The sequence below is a fragment of the Chiloscyllium punctatum genome, chromosome 25 (assembly GCF_047496795.1).
Source record: "Chiloscyllium punctatum isolate Juve2018m chromosome 25, sChiPun1.3, whole genome shotgun sequence".
In the NCBI taxonomy this organism is placed as follows: Eukaryota; Metazoa; Chordata; class Chondrichthyes; order Orectolobiformes; family Hemiscylliidae; genus Chiloscyllium; species Chiloscyllium punctatum.
In genome coordinates this window covers 22,003,667-22,021,035 of record NC_092763.1, presented here as the reverse complement: position 1 = coordinate 22,021,035, position 17,369 = coordinate 22,003,667, and the positions used below count along the sequence as shown (strand labels likewise).

At 41.0% G+C, this 17,369-nt stretch overlaps 1 pseudogene; it reads right to left on the bottom strand.

The window, feature by feature from the left end:
* Positions 1-17,369, bottom strand: part of LOC140495622 (sodium- and chloride-dependent neutral and basic amino acid transporter B(0+)-like) — a 142,520-nt pseudogene that overhangs the window by 7,602 nt on the left and 117,549 nt on the right.

Below are 17,369 nucleotides of genomic sequence, written 5' to 3'. Positions count from 1 at the left end.
TTCACAAATATTAGACTAGACTACTTACAGTGTGGAAACAGGCCCTTCGGCCCAACAAGTCCACACCGACCCGCGGAAGCGCAACCCACCCAGACCCCTACATTTACCCCTTACCTAACACTACAGGCAATTTAGCATGGCCAATTCACCTGACCTGCACATCTTTGGACTATGGGAGGAAACCAGAGCACCCGGAGGAAACCCACGTAGACACAGGGAGAACGTGCAAACTCCACACAGTCAATCGCCTGAGGCGGAACACGGTGGCTCGGTGACACGGTGGCTCGGTGGTTTGCTTTGCTGCCTCACAGCACCAGAGTCCTGGGTTCGATTCCCGCCTGTCTGTGTGGAGTTTGCACATTCTCCCTGTGTCTGTGCGGGATTTTCCCGCATGCTCCAGTTTCCTCCCACGATCCAAAGATGTGCAGGTAAGGTGGATTGGCCATGCTAAATTGCCCACAGTGTTAGGTGCGTTATTCAGGGATAATTGTAGGGGAATGGGTTTGGGTGGGTTTTTCTTTGGAGGGGCGGTGTGGACTTGCTGGGCTGAAGGGCCTGTTTCCACACTTTAGAGAATCTAATCATTCACAAATATTGTTTTGAATACCAACTGAGTGAACGAGCATGGGTTAACATTCAGTGTGCATGGGCACACAGAATAGACATTGATTAGAGGTTTTGTTCTCACCTTTCACAAAAGTTCTCAAATCCAGATGAAGGTCTAAAGCCTGTGAGAGGCTGTGAACCAGGGCCATGGAGAAACTGCCCCATGATTAGATTTCTTACAGTGTGGAAAACAGGCCCTTCAGCCCAACCAGTCCACACCGACCCTCTGAAGAGTAACCCACGCAGACCCATTTCCCTCTGACTAATGCACCTAACACTATGGGCAATTTAGCAAGGCCAATTCACCGAACCTGCACATCTTAGACTGTGGGAGGAAACCGGAGCACCCAGAGGAAACCCACACAGACACGAGGAGAATGTGCAAACTGCACACAGACAGTCGCCCGAGGCTGGAATTGAACCTGGGACCCTGGCGTGGTGAGGCAGCAGTGCTAACCACTGTACCACTGTGCCGCCATCTTCACTAAAAGTTAAGGGTTGCTTGAAGGTTCTTGCTTTCTGGAACCTGTCAGCTTGGGAATACAGTGGTGTGGGATTGTTAACTGTGCACTTACTCTAGACCAGCGATAACGGGCCACACCTGGAAGGGGGCTGACGTCTGGAATCAGAACCCATTGCCATTTTTAAATGACTCCGATTGATTTGGACTCGGCATAGATCTGGCCCCCTTTTCCATGCATATCCAGGACCTTCCCTCTGTAATCACCTCAAATCCAGCAAGCTTTGAGATATCTACATGCCTCCAAATCTGTCTCTAGCAGTCAAAGCTTTAAACTCTGGAACTGCTCCATACATCTCCACCTCTCTACTTTTCTTTTCTCCTTCTCAATATATCTTCACATCGACTGGTTCAGCCAAGCTTTTGGTCTTCCACTGTGTAATTTGTCATGAGTTTTGGTGTAAGACTTCATGGCACTTCTTGGGAGTACAGTGGGATATAATATAGCAGTAGAGGCGCTGTATTACTAAAAGTTGCTGTAAAGTAGGAATCTGAGAGACTGTCACAGAAACTGTTTCCTGATCTTTCAAACATTTCCTCACCTGCCACAAGGTGGCGCCCTCAGCTTGGACAACTCTCACCACGGCCATGATGGGTACCCAAATAATACAGAAGATGATCATACACCAGCCCAATGTTATTGACCAGACAGGGTATTCAACTGGTCCATATGTTGGAGGGGCAAATGTTGTTAAGGACTAGATTAAGATTGCCTGAGTGAAATAAATGCAGAAAATAAAATCAATAATATGATGAGAGGGACTTACTATACATGTTTATATACAGCTGAAATCACTCAAAGATGTAACATCTCCTTACGGTTAAAATGCATGGAGAGATCAGAATCCAACAGGTTCTCCACCAGAGCCAGAAGAGCCAATTCTTCTCCCCAATCATCATCTCAATGTCCTTGATGAATCGGTTTGTCCCTGTGAACAACAAGGAAGCAGAGAGACACCATCACTCCCTCTGTCCTGTCTTCAGGGCAGTTTGTTTACTGTTCAAGTTCATCTTGTACAGGTGGCACTGATGAACTGGTTAAACAAGAGCAGGGGTTGCTCAGGATTTCAAACAGGATGAACAGAGTGTTCCCTGTCACCAATTTGATTATCCGTACTCCAAGGTTTAAAGGTCTTGAAGGAACTCTCACTGTTTTGAGAAGACAAGTGTTCAAGGTGAATGGGAGATGAAGTGAGGTGGCAGGTTGCCAGTCGGGTAAAGAGGCAGCTGGGTGAGGCCTTAGGGGATTGATGGTGTGGTGAAGGCATATTGGTTGAGTCTGGAGCAGGGTTGTGGAAAATTTGGATCTGGTCAGGTATGGAGTTGGGAGTGTTTGATAGTGGAGATGAGAGGTGGGTGTTGCCTAGAATAGAGAGTGGTGGGTGGTCACATGCCCATGGGAAGTGATGTCACAGGTGAATGACTTGGTGGGAGAATGTTAATGTTATTCATTGTCAGATCAATGTGAATGATTGAGGAAGTCATTTTTGTAACGAGAGCAGATTTTAATCCCTCTAATATTTCCTGGGTAATTATAAGTCAGTCAGAACTTTCTGAAGTCTCTGTCTCTAACTCAGATTTGGAACTTATCCAGAGGGTTTTTGACACTGGGTACTGCCATCAGTGTCACACATTCCCAGGTAATTCCCACATAGCCAGTGTGTTGGGATATCTGCCTGATCCTGGTGTACAGCTTCCAGCCAATGTCTGGTCTCCCAAAATCTGGAAATGTAAAATGTCGGCTAAGAAATTACATTCATCACTTTAGAATTGATGAGCCTGATCTCTGTGTGAACAATGGTTAATAAGTGGAAATAATACCTAAGGTTAATTCCTGTAAACAGGTAATCAGTAAAAAGTATTCCCTTGGCTATATTCTTAGGGCACCATAAGGGCTAGAAAATGTCCAATGGAATGAATGGTTATGGATAGCACAGGTAAAAGACATTGGAGTGTTGACAGAACTATGATGATATTAAATGGGGGAGCAGGTTTGATGGACTGAATGGCCTGCTCTTATTTCTGTGTCCAAGATAAAGGATCAGGAAGCATATTAATGTTCCCAATTCCTATGATGATCAAGACACTCACGGGGAACAATCTCATTAAGGAAATCTCCTGATTCTGTAGGATCATCATTGTGGTCAGGGAAGTGAGAATTTTTGAAATAATATTAAGAATCTACCCATGTGATGCTGCTGTTATGAAGGTGGAAGGGAATATTTGGGGGTTTTAAAGCAGTCAGAATGGACATTTAGAAACAGCTTGTCCATGAGGGATGACATTGTCTTGGAGCTGACCAGATATGGAGTAACCAATCTCAGGGAACCACCGGTTTTGAACACGTGTGGTCAACATTCCAAAAGTTGGCTTCTCTCCCAGGTTTCTGACTAACGCTGAAGGTGTGAACAGGAATTGGGTCATTGTGAGGTGCATCAACAAGTATGTCATCCTTTTCCAGTTTCCTGCTTGATGTAAAGAAGAGACGATGAGGGAAATTGTTAGATTTTTATGTAAGTTAAAGACAGAGGCCTGGATGCAAAAAAGGCAGTATTTTCTTTCTGTGTGTGTGTCTGTGTCTGTGTGTATATCTGTGTGTTCAGAGTGAGCTAACAGTTTGTTTGAAATATACAGCTTTGTGGGCATCATCCAGATGAACTAGATTTGTAATTTTTTGACATCCCAGTTTCAATGAAAACAGAGACCTGGAAGGGAGAGGTTAGTTGTCCTGTAGTTCAAAAGATAAAATACAAATTGAAGAAAGAACACAACAGCATAGGAACAGGCACTTCGGCCCTCTTAGCCTGTGCTGACACACTTTGCCTGTCCATACTAAAACTGTCTTCACTTACAGGATCCCTCTCCCTCTATTCCCTTCCTATTCATGTATTTGTCCAGGTGCTTCTTGAATGCTGCTATTGTGTCTGCTTCTACCATTTCCTGTGGCAGGCGTGTTCCAGGCACTCACCACCATTTGTGTGAAAAGCTTGCCTTCGACATCACTTTTAAACATTCCCCCCAACACCTTGAACCTGTCTTCCCCAGTAATTGACCCTTCTACCCTGGGAAAAAGCCTCATACTTTCCACTCTACTCTTTGCATCACAACCTTCTAAACTTCTATCAGGCCACCCCTCAATCTCTTACATTCCAGTGAAAACAAATGTAGTCTATCTAAACTTTCTTCATAGCTAAAATCCCCATACCCTGCAACATCCTGGTAAACCTCTCCTAAGCATCCACATCCATCTGGTACTGTGGTGACCAGAACTGTATGTAATACTCCAAGTGTGACCTAACTAAAGTTCCATAAAGCTGCAGCATAACTTGCCTACCCTTACACTCAATGTCACTTCCAATGAAGACAAACATGCCTTGGGTCAATTGGAATAGAAGGATTCAGTTGCTGTGGGGTAGTTATCAAGTGAGGGCAGAATTGAATAGAAAGTAAATTAGCTTCTAAATTTTGCTTTTCACTGTGGGACATGCACAATGTTGTCCACCCATTACATTTCATATCAGAGTGATAGTCATAGCCTTGTGGTATTGAAACATAGTTTAAGTAAATTAGTTCATGGATTTTATAATCCTAAACCTTTGCCTATGTCATTATTCATTTGACTCAAGTTTAAACCCTCATAGTTCAAATTCTACAGTTAACTACATAATGTCTAGTGTAGACATTATAGTGTTTTCTGAAAAGGTGAAAGCATTCTCACAAATACCTTTCAGTTGTAATTATTTTGTTTTAGTCTTTTTATTCCAGTCGTACCCACCATAGATCCAGCTGAGACCAATGAGTTCCAACAGAGCAACTACAATAAGAATCCATCCAGTACAGAAATAATCAATTAAATGTAACCAATAAATCCCAGCCTAAAATGAAATGGAAAATTAGAAAGCATTAAATGGAAATCCATAACATTCAAGCCTTTAAAACAGACATTAAAAGAATATGAAGAATTTATCTTTTCTCACCCACAAAATACCCTGTTGCTCGATTTATTCTCATTCCCTTAAGGTCTAGAATTACTTGTAGTCCATTTTTCTTTTCTGAAATAAACGATCAAATGTGTATGTAGCAGCATGGTGGGTCAGTGGTAGCAGTGCTGCCTCACAAGGCCAGGAACACAAGTTTGATTCCACCCCTGGGTGACCGTCTGTGTGGAGTTTGTAAGTTCTCCCAATATCTGTGTGGGTTTACTTCAGGTGCTCTGGTTTTTTCCCACAGTCCAAAGATGTGCAGATTAGGTGGATTGACTATGCTAAATTGCTCATAGTGTCCAGGGATGCAAAGGCTAAGCGGATTAACCATGGGGAATGCAGGGTTACAGGCTAGGGGATGGATCTGGGTTGGCAGCTCTTCAGAGGGCCAGTGTAGACTTGATGGACTAAATGGCCTATTTCAGCACTGTAGAGGTTCTATGATCCTGCCCAGATGTTATCTCAGTCAGTTCCAACACCTCTCTGGATTTATACATTATGATCCTTTCCATGCCTTTCAATATCTTATTCACTGTCTTATCTTCCTGGGTGCATTGTACTAAGGATATTTATGAAATGTTCAGATGACACATATTCCACATCAACCTTCCCTCTGCTCAAATGTACAGCATTGCATCGTCTTTATTAAATTAAATCTGCAACATCCAGCTTAACCAAAATATTTTCTTGTTATTGCTGCGATCATGGGAATTAAGGGCAGTAATAAATATAGAGATCATAGCTTTATCCTGGATGAGGAAGGTCATCACTCCATCTTCATACAGACGTTAATAATTGGTGAACACCCTGATATTGCAACATCTGATTGCTTCTTCAATGATTTCTAGATTTTAGCCTCCACTGCTCAATGCAGAAATTAGTGTCAATCATTCTTCATGTGTTGAAGAATTCCAGATATAAATTCTCAAATTGCTTTTCCTCATTTTAAATCAAGCTCCCTAATCTCATAAATTTAATATTCTGAGTAAAATCACATTCTATAACAGCTTAAGATCACCTCTCAAAATGGACTGATCTGCAGCCTGAAAAGTACAATTTCTTGAGTCTTTCCTCATAACTCAAGACCCCAATTCTAAAGGTCAGTCTTGTGGCTTCTAGCATCACAGTCTCCTGTGTCCATGTGTCTGTCTGTCTTGTTGGGAAGAACTGGACGCAGTAGTTCAGGTGAGGTCTGTAAAGTTTGATACCATTCTTTCTGATTTTGATTCTACAGTTTTGTGATCCAGTTGATGAGGTTTATGGACTTTGTTGGTGCTGAACACAGAAAGCTTGACACAACCCAAGAGAAAGCAGCCTGTTTAATTGACTCACCATGGAACACCTTCAACATGCACCACTTCGGCAAGTGTCCTGTAAGAGCACATTCCAAAACTGCATTCCCCACAACCAAGAAAAAGCGGGCACCAGGCACAAAAGAAAGTTGATTTACAAAGCAAAGAATTTCAGGTGCTGGAAGATTGAGATGGAAATCAGGAAATTCTAGAATTATTCAACAGGGCAAACAAATTCAACAGGGAGATGAATAAGAGTAACATTTCAGCTCAATTATGATTCTTCAAGAAGGAATTGGAAACCTTCATCAAGAGACAAGGAAACTCAGGGTGGGGATATGAAATGGATTTTGCAAAGCAGGTCGGTAGGAATCCACGTTTCATTTATAAAAGGCGTGCATAAAATGATGGGAATGAAAGAAGGGAGGGTGCTGTTTTCAGGGGGCAACTGGGGGGGGGCGCTCCAATTGAGCATAGCATTGTGCTCAACTGCTCTGCAAAATGCACCCCCAACCAAAGATGTCTAAACCTTCCTCGACCCAATATCCAGGATTTATAGATTCCTTGGTCCCACCTTGTGGCCTCGCCTGCAGTACCAGCAGTGCCCACCACTGAGCTTGTGCCACTGCTGACACTGCTGGAATGGCTGGTCAATTGGATACTCTCGCTAAGGATGGGACCTCTTCCTGCTGGTGATGTGCAGGAGTCCCATTATTAGGAAATTTATCCTGCCCACTGCACTGTAAAGCTGCAGTGAATGGACAAATCACTTCCAGTTGACTGCTTGGTGAGAGAAGGCAGCAATGCACTCGCCAAATCCTCACAAGTTTTAGCCTATTAACTGTGTCTTTCTGCACAGATGCCACCTAACCTGTTGAGTGTTTCCAGAATTAATTGTTTATGCTGCATGGGAATCCTTATTATCTGCATTCCCTCTCCAAGTTTTACATCATTATTCCTTCAATGTTCCGCCTCCTGAGCAATTTCAACTGAGCAAAAATGTTGGTCTAGCCAGCGATACTCACATTCCACAAACAAACAAGAGAAAGAGTCACAGAAACACAGATTGTTACAGTACAGAAGGAGACCATTCAGCCCATTGTACCTACACTGCTTCCCCAGCAAGCATTATGACTCCTGCCGCACCCCCCATCCTCACACATTGCTTCCAATTAATAATCACCAATACCTCAATTGACTCTGACTCCACCACGTTTCAAAGCTGTGCACTCCAGACTTGAACTGTGAAAAAGATCTTCCTCATTACATTTGCAAATCATTTCAAAACTGAGCCATCTCATTCTAGATCCTTTCATAATGATGAGCAGTTTCTCTCTATCTACTCTTTTCAGATCTCTTATGAGTTTGAAAACATCTATCACATCTTCTCTTCAAGGAGAATGACCCAATCTGTCCAATGTATTCTCATAAATTAAGTTTCTCACTTTGAAATTATTTTTATCAATCTTTTCTGCACTTTCCAAAAGTGTTCACATCCTTTGAGTATTGCAACATTCAGAACAGTGCACAGTACCCCTGGTGGGATCTAACAAATTTCTTGTACAAGTTCAGCAAAACCTTCTTGCTATTTTCCCCTTTAATTCTATTATTAAAGCCCAGGATGCACGCTTTATAACTGCTCTCTCTACATGTCCTGCAATCTTCAATGATCTATGAATATCTGCCCAGATCACTCCTGCACCTCTTAAGTACTGCATCTCTGACATTACACAATCTGTCAAATGCTCCCTCCCCCCAACAAAATGAATCATCGCAAGCTTCTTGCATTGAGCTTCACCTGTAAGCTACCTTGCTTACTCCACCAACATGTCTGTGAACTTGTGGACTTTTTCACTCTCCTGCTTAGACTTCACAATGCTTCCAAATTTCATGTCATCTCCAAACTTTGAAACTGTCCCTGACAAGACATGATCTAGACCCTGCATATAAAGCAAGAAAAGCAGGGCTCCCATGACCTGTGTAAAATAAAGAATTATGGATGGTCGATATCTGAATCAAAACAGAAATTGCTGGTGAAACTCAGCAGATACAATACATCTCTAGTGACAAAGCAAAGTTATCATTTCTAAATGGTAAGTCACTGGACTTGAAACGTTAACTCTGCTTTCTCCCTACAGATGCTGCCAGCCTTTCTGGGTTTTGCCAGCAATTTCTGTTTTTCTTTCAATCCTAATCCTTGGTGAACTCCACTATAAACCTTCCTGCAGCCCAAAAAATATCATTATTGTCCGTTTCCTTTCAATCAGTCAATTTTGTATCCAGGCTGCTATTATCTCCTTTGTTCCATGAGCCATAACTTTCTTCATAACTCTGCTGTGTGATATTGTTTAAAGTACCTTCTGAAAGTTCATGTACACCACACCAATAACATTACCCTCATTGATCCTTTCTATTACCTCTTCAAGAATTGTCAGCCATAATTTGCCTTTCAGAAATCCACGCTGACTGTTCCTAATTAACCCACATATTTTTCTGTGTGACAATTGATTCTGTCATTAATAGTTGTTTCCAGATGTTTATCCACCACTGAAGTTCAGCTGAACTGTCTGTCATTGCTGGGCTTACCTTCACAGTTTTGTTTACAAATAAAGACGTAACGTCTGTAATTGTCTAACCAGTTAGCACCTCCCCTGAGTTTAGAAAATTATAGTCAGTGGTGCTTTAATTTCTACACTTGCTTCCTTAAATGTTCTTGGATGCATGACACCCGCTTCTGGGCCTTGTCAATTTAAGTATTGATTGCCTCCTCAAAACTTCTTCCTGATGAATATTGATCTTTATCGTGATAGAGCTTCCTCCTCCATCACTATAACTGGTGTCGCTTCCACCTCCTTGGTAAAGACAGATGCAAGGTATTCAGTGAACACCTTAGTCATGTCTCTTGTCTCCATATGTCCTATATTTCAACTTGTGGGCCAAGTGCTGGAAAGTGAGATTAATGTAGAATTAATATAATTTTGGTTGTACAGACTTGAGGGCCAAAGGTCCTCTTCTGTACTATAGGGGTCTATGATTCTCTGTGTAAACCACCTTTTTTACCCTAATTGACTCAACTACTCCTTTTACTCTCAATGTGCCTATAGAAGACTGGGAATTCCTTGTTATATTTGGCTGACAGTGCTTTCTCATCAGCTGGACAGCTGTCTTGAAATGCTCAGCAATGGCAGCAGCGCGGGTCAATTCCTGCACCAGTTAAAGATACCACGAAGAATCAACCTCTCCCTTCCCTGAGGTGTGGTAATTCTCACGGTAAACCATCACTAGTCACCTCACTGTGGCCCAGTAAGTCCATGGTGGCTTTACCTCTGACCTTAATCTTCTTATTAAACCCCCTTCACTTCTCCAATATGCTTTTCACTTCCTCTTTGAACCTCAATGTTCTGCTTGAAGTTTTTGTCTTGACACTTGTCATAAACACACTCTTTCTTCTTCATTTTGTATTCTATCTCCTCCGTTCATCCTCAGAGCTCTGGATTTGTTTGTCCTCCTTTTGCTTTTTGAGGGAACAGACCTTGACTGTACCTGAATCAAGTCTATTTTAAACATAGCCCTTTGTTCAGTGACTGTTTTTCCCACCATAATTTTGTTCCTGTCTCTCTGGCTTAGCTCCATTCTTTGCCCATTGAAGTCAGCTCTCCTCCAGTTAATTCTTCTTATCCTGGACTGCCAATTATCCATTTTTATCATCATCCTTGGTCCAAAACCAAACCAGCTGTGGGGTTCTAAATGCTGGGAGCCGATTTAGACTGAACTTAATTCTTAGTAATTTATGAAACAGTGTCTCATTTTACTGAGTATCCTTGTCTAGAGAGGGTTGATTGCTCATGTGGAAACATAGCAAATGACTAAACTACAACCTACCTGTGTTACAAACAGAAGGCCAAGGAAATAAAATAACAAACAAACACCAGCTGTCAGACAAAGACGCTTTGGCCGAAGGAACTCAGGAAACTGGTCCAGCAGGCTTGTTATTACTGTTTCTATTGAAAACAAAAATTATCAGTGATTAATTAATGATTTATACCAAATCTTAGATAAATCCATCACCAGAGAGATGGCAGCCAAGAGGACTGAAGGATCCAATGGGGAGAGATTTCTCTGTCTATGGGTGTCATTGCTCATATAAGAGCAATGTTTGGAAAATGGAGCCTTGCTAATGTCTCCTGACAGTAACTCACCACCTCAGGGTGGGTGATAGAAGATTCTGAGATGTGGGCTATAGGCTGTGATTCAGTGGGAATGACAATATTAGACATTTGGTTCAACAATGTGTGGAAGAGCTCTCCCAGATTCTATTGCAGAAGAGTTTGCAGCACTGATTGGGAAGGTTGTGTCTTTGCAGTTTCTGATGCCAGGCAGTTCATCTGGTTTATTTTTCCTATCAGAGCAATGAGCCACAACTGAGTGGCCTGCTACTTTATTTCAGAGAGGGCTGTTGTTTCATGCCTCACAGTTAGTGTGTCACCATAACCTGTAAGACATTATATAAACCCTGCATAATTATGTGACTGAAGAGCAGAAAGGTCTCAGAATCTATCTTGACTGGGGCCACTTCAAGCATGACATACTGACAAACTGTGCTGCATGTTGTAGCTGAGTACTTTCATACTCACCAAGAAGCGTACATGAATATAATGTTTGCATATAACAGTGAGCTGCAATAAATATTCTGTTGGATTCTTTAATAACATAAAGAATTGAAGCAAAATGCACATCAAGGATTCCAGGGCCTAACATATGATTATGGTTCTGAGGTTTTCAAGAAGGTCTTATCCACACAATCTCCTTCTGTAAAAGACTTTAGGTGTCAGATGGGTTTTTCTGACACAATGATAGTTCTACAGTCAAAATTACTGACAGCAGTGTTATTTCATCCAGGTTTATTTGATTAAATTCAAATTCCTCAGACACTGAGGTGAAATACAACCAAAAAATACTGGAAATATTCAGCAGATCTGGCAGCATCTGTGGAGAGAAAGCAGAATTAACATTTCAGATCCAGTCACCTACTTCAGAATGTTTTTTGAAGATGGATCACAGGACCCAAAACATTAACTCTGCTTCCTCTCTACAGATACTGCCAAACCTGCTGAGTTCTTCCTGCAATTTCTGTTTATGTTGCTGATTTCCAGCATCTGCAGTTCTTTTTGGACACAGAGGTGAGAGTTGATCTCATGTCTCCAGGTCATTTATCCAGGCCTCCAGATTAGTCTATTAACTGAATCACAACATAATCGTTCCTCAATGCATTTTATCAAATCCTGTTCCTGATGAGAAGGGTCTAGATGTACATCAAAAATGATAGTTATTATATTCAGACACTTAGAACTTGGCAGCAGAAACAGAAATATGAGTTGTATGACACAACAGAAAGAACAAGAAAGGGGAGGCAATGGCCTAGTGGTATTACCACTGGACTGTTAATCCAGAGATTGAGATAACATTCAAGGGACCAAGGCTCAAATACCACCATGGCAGTTGGTGGAATTACAAATCTAATGACGACCATGAATTGATTGTTGGAAAAAAACATCTGATTTGCAAATGTTTTTCAGGGAAGGAAGCTGCCATTCTTACTTGGTCTGGTCTACATGTGACTCCAGACCTATAGCATTGTGGTTGAAACATAAGTGCCATCTGGGCAATTAGGGATGGGCAATAAGTGCTGCCTGGTCAGCGATGACCTCATTCCGTGGATGAATGAAGAAAAACATTCTGAACAGGGAGATTGAACATGAGTGCAGATTAAAAAAAAGAATTCCATTGTAAATTTTCCAGATGTTAGGCAACAATGACCTGACTATTTCTTTCCTACAACTTGGAACATACTTCATTCAGCCAAGCTGAGGTTCCATTAAGACATTGTGGAGAAGTTGACTGTAGAATAACATTATTTTCTCGTGCATTAAAATCATCAGCAGTAGTTCCCAAACTCAGATTCCAAACATAATAATCCAGATATGTTCCTTTTATAGAAGTGGGAAGAGATTGGTTCAATTAATTAACATTGTTGTTGAACTTAAAAGACACTATTCTTACCAAAACTTGCAAACAGTGTGTCAATTCTCAAAGTGGTCAGCATGAAGAAAAATAAAATGGACCACAAAGTTGCCCATGGCAACTGTGCAAAGGCCTCTGGATAGACAATAAAGGCCAAGCCAAACCCTAAACAATGGATACAACTCAAATGATAATATTAATCCTGCTTACAATCGACAAACACTGCTACATTTAATTCCGTATAGTCACTGGGGTTGAGGCAAATTCAAAGCTGGGACATTCCAATTACTTCTGTAACATACCATGTGGCACACCCTGAATATAAGGATGAATGTATAGGCATGAGATCAGTAATTCAGAATGGTGAGATTGTGAAATCTTAATTGCGAACTGCAGATGTAGAAAGCTAATAATTTCATATCTCAAACTAAGTTAAATCAGTTCTGTACATTTGTTAAATAATGCCTACTTTCATTGGAAATCAATAATTTTAAAGAAACCTGGTTGATGGATCTTCTAAGTCTAAACCCAATTGAGCTAAATTATATCATTGCCCATGTTGGTTACTGGGTAAAACATTTACATGCATGCTGTTATCAATGGAGTAGCGGATGAGTGGGAGATAATGCACTCCTCCAGCCTCAGTCATACTAGGGGGCAGTGATGAGTTTTTGACAAGGAGTTCAGAGCAGCTGAAATATTCGGGCCTGCCTTTGCTTGTGGCTCTTCCTTGCCACTCAAGCTGGTGTACAATGGGACACTTGCTACCAATAGGAACATGGTGGATCAAATCACTGGCTTCCTGAAGGTGTCAAATCAAGTTCAAATGGAGTACATCTCAAAATCACTAGAGGTTTGTTAAATCTCTCAAAACTTGCTTCCAGGATGGCAGAGTCACCCTGAGAAAACGAGCAGGAGGAGGAGAAAGGTGGTGGTTGGTATGGGGGGGGGGGGGGGGTTGTCCCTGGACAGATACTCAAGGTTGTCCTGTAATCTAATCACTGCCATGCAATAATTATTGTACCACTCCCTAGCTATCAACTCATCTTTTATTTAACACCAAAGTGTCCTTGTAAACAAATCTGGAAATAGAAGCCACTAATAAACACAATCATTCCATGAGAACTTTATCATGCACCAATTCCAATAATGCAGGAAAAGTTGATCTTTAGGTTACTGAATTCTCTGAGCACCTGTCTTATGTTTGCGCTTTGCCCTGTTATCAATGCTCTTTGGGGCAAATTACACTCAGGCCCAGGTTCCCTACTGACCCCCATTGATGTCTAACAAATGAGACATATGTGCCATTCTGCAGCAGAACAGTATGGTTAACTCTGTATTTACCTGACTGTGCAACCTCTGAAATGGACTTGTTTTGCACATGAGCCATGTGTCCAAGAGTGGAGAAGATGATAAATCCCGCAAACACACTCGTAGCACAATTAACAACACAGACAACGATGGTAGCTTGGTAACAGTTGTTGTGGAATTTGTTGTAGGATGACAATGTAATTAAACTGCCCCAACCCACTGATGTTGAGTAGAAAATTTGTGTTGCAGCATCTTTCCAGACCTGGTAAATAGAAGGGAGAATTCATCAGCACAGAACGATTTCACTTGAACCCATTCAACTGAAAAACTACATTGAGCATGAGGAGCATAGAGTGATTTAGTCCAGCAGCTCAATGTGATCTGACTGAACTAAACTAGCTCTGATCAATACCATCTCCACTAAATAGTAGGGCCATCAATTGATCTGCCTTTGACTATTTGCTGCCAACTTCACTCTAGAAGATTTTACCTTTTCCACAGTTCGTCATGTTTGTTTGAGAGTGACTTTGTTTTTTGTCTTGTCACCCAGTGACCTCCATTTTCTTCATGAAAACAGCAAAGGAAAGATTTTCCCTCTAAAATTATGACTCATAGCAGAAATAAAACTCTACGAGATTAAAAATCAGATCTTCTGTAAACACATTGCAATTTTCTGCACTGCTCTCTGTTAAACAAAACGTAAACTGCATACATCGGGGTTCATGTAAATGATTCACATCAGCATTAAATTGGTACAAATGTCAAACTGGGTGCACATTTGTAATGAACCATCTTATACTTAAATGGTGAGGCTCCAGATGCTCCCTGTTATTTATGTGTAAATTCCACAACAATTTCTGATTGCACTCAGAGGTTCAGAGAAATATCTTTGATATACACCACTCTTCTTTTGGAAAAATGGTATCCCCTGACATTCAGAAACACCGCTCAGTGTTTAATTTTTGTATGTGCACTGTAGCTTCAAACTAAACTCAAAAAAGAAATTAGTATTGCAAATCTCAATCACCATTTGATAAAATGTTTATATTAATTAGTGATAGTTAATCTTTCTTGGCATTGGAAATTACTTATTACATGTGTAGAGTCACTTAATTATTGTTGATGTGGAAGGAGGGTTGGGGGGGGTAGGATCAACTGAAAGGCAAGACCTTAGCTCTCAGCAGCTCCCCCCAGTCCTCCCACCTACACGAAGTAGAGTCCTTCAAATAAGTATTGATGCCTTTAGATGAAACCCCCTTCCTGGAAGCTCGAAAGGAATTCAACAGGATTTTGATTTCACCTTCCCTCATGATGTGTCCCCGGTCTCTAAATGTATGTGCAGAACCAGGGAAGAGACCCTTCAATGGCCATTCATTGGCTACTTAAACACCATAATTAACGGCAGAGCATCAAAATCCATCCATGAATCTTCTTACCACCATGATAGACGAGTGACAAGAAGCTACAAACTGATACTTTCCCACCAAATTCTATGTCCCATTTCTCCCAAATTATCATTTGGAAGGGAATAAAATTCTGCATTTTACATCTGAACTATTCTGAGTTCACTCATTGAGAGTTATATTTCCTTCACTCTCACAGTTCATGTGCTGTTAATTTTGCAATCATACAAATTACCTGGTTAAGCAGATGCTCAATTGATTTCTCTCTATAGTCAGATCCCAGGTACATATGATATTTGACAATGCCATCTCCCACTTCTAGATAAACTCCAAATATCATTGACATTAAACAAGTCAGGAGATGTCAAATGGACTACCACAGCTTTATCTCGACTATATTTGCCCTTCTCAAGGGCAAGTAGAGATGGGCAATAAATGCTGGCCAGCCAGCAATGCCCACATCCCACCAATGTATATTGAACAAATATTGATGACATAGTTTCATAAGTGATTGCAACTGAAAATCTGACTACTGAATCAATCCAAGATTTCAGAAAGAAAGAGGCACTGAAAATAAGCAATCCTTTGCATCCCACTGCCCATCTCATCCAGTTGTATCCAATCGCATCGACCTAACCTTTAGCATTGATTCCCTCCTGCTCATACCAAGTTGATTACAACCATAAACTAACTCATTAGAATTCATCGCAAAGTCTCAGTTAACTTTTCACAATATCTGCAAATGATATTGCCTCATTCAAACAAGAGGCTGAAAGGAATATTTCAATTTTAAATTGTAACATCTCAAGCAGACAAAATAAAAGAAGGAACAATTAAAAGAAAAAAAATATTTCTGAAATTGAATCGCTTCTGTTACTTAACCTACCTGGGCATCAGCCAGTCTGGAGATGTCTGACTGGCTTCCGATGTAGAGTTCAATTCCTTCAGAGGCTCCCTCTAGGGTAACCCCTCGGATCAAGAGGATGGTCAGAACCACATACGGGATAATTGCAGTGAAATAAACAGTCTGAGAATGGAGAATAAATTGGGAGATTTTCCTGTATTGGTGGTACAGCATTTAGTTTATTGGATCCAACCAATTACAAACTAATAGGAATAGAAACAGAGAGTGAATCAGAAGACAGTTGATGAAGTAATACTACGTGATGGGGATACTTCACACTGAGCTACATGTTGGAAATAAATTTAAATTCTACAATATTATTTATAGTTTTATAATTAATCACATTCATGGAAATGACAGATTTATTCAGGAGAATTGATGAGAACTTCATGAATATATTCAACACTTCATATTTCATGTTTCTTTATATTCTAATAGTCCAGACAAATGGTAAATAAAACCCTGACCCTAATCTGCTCAGTCCCTTCCCCCAGTCCTGCCCAGCCTTCCGCAGCAATTGGAAATTCCCCCAGAGTCCCTGTATCAGTGACTGAAACCCTTAGAATGAGGGACACATTTCAGGGATTTGGGGGTATTGCTGGAGCTAAAAATTAGTTATGTTCAATTTCAGTTGTGGGTATTACAATTTGTGTTTGTTCTTATTCACATGAGCAGTTTTTCAAACTTATTTCAGCCTCTTCATTTCACTGATTGTTGTGTTGTTCAGAGTAAGACCCACATAGTTTGTGGCTGAACACTTTTCAGGTGACTGAGCAGCATAAGGTGACATATCTGCTCCTCTTCAAGGCTGTCTCCCCTCAAAGGGTAGCCATACTCTGTGAAGCTACTTTATGTCAGAATTAAATGAACAATAATTCATTTTCTGTTCTCTATCTCTTGCAGAACGAGATCGCATCCACAATACATATGTGTGCGTCGAGGACAACCAGAGAGAAAACATACTGCTTCTCGCCATCTCCTTGTCACTTCTGTCTTTACACTCCTTGTGGCTTATGTGTAACCAGACAACGTAGTCTTCTATCCTCCCAGTGACTCTGCCTATCCAAACCAACAACTCACCATGACACCTCTGAAAACACTCCTTTGCATTTTAACCTTAAGCATTGCAACAGCAGATATTGTTCTACATCATATTACCTGCCAGTTAGGTGTGTAAATTAATGTATTCTTTAAATAGTGGAATTTTCATAGAACAAAAACGTTGTGTCTCGGTCTCTGTGTGATGTTCTTTCGCATGCAGGATATGCTGTTGAGTGTCATAGGATGCATCTTCATGAAGTGGGAACCTTTACTGTTGATGTACCTATT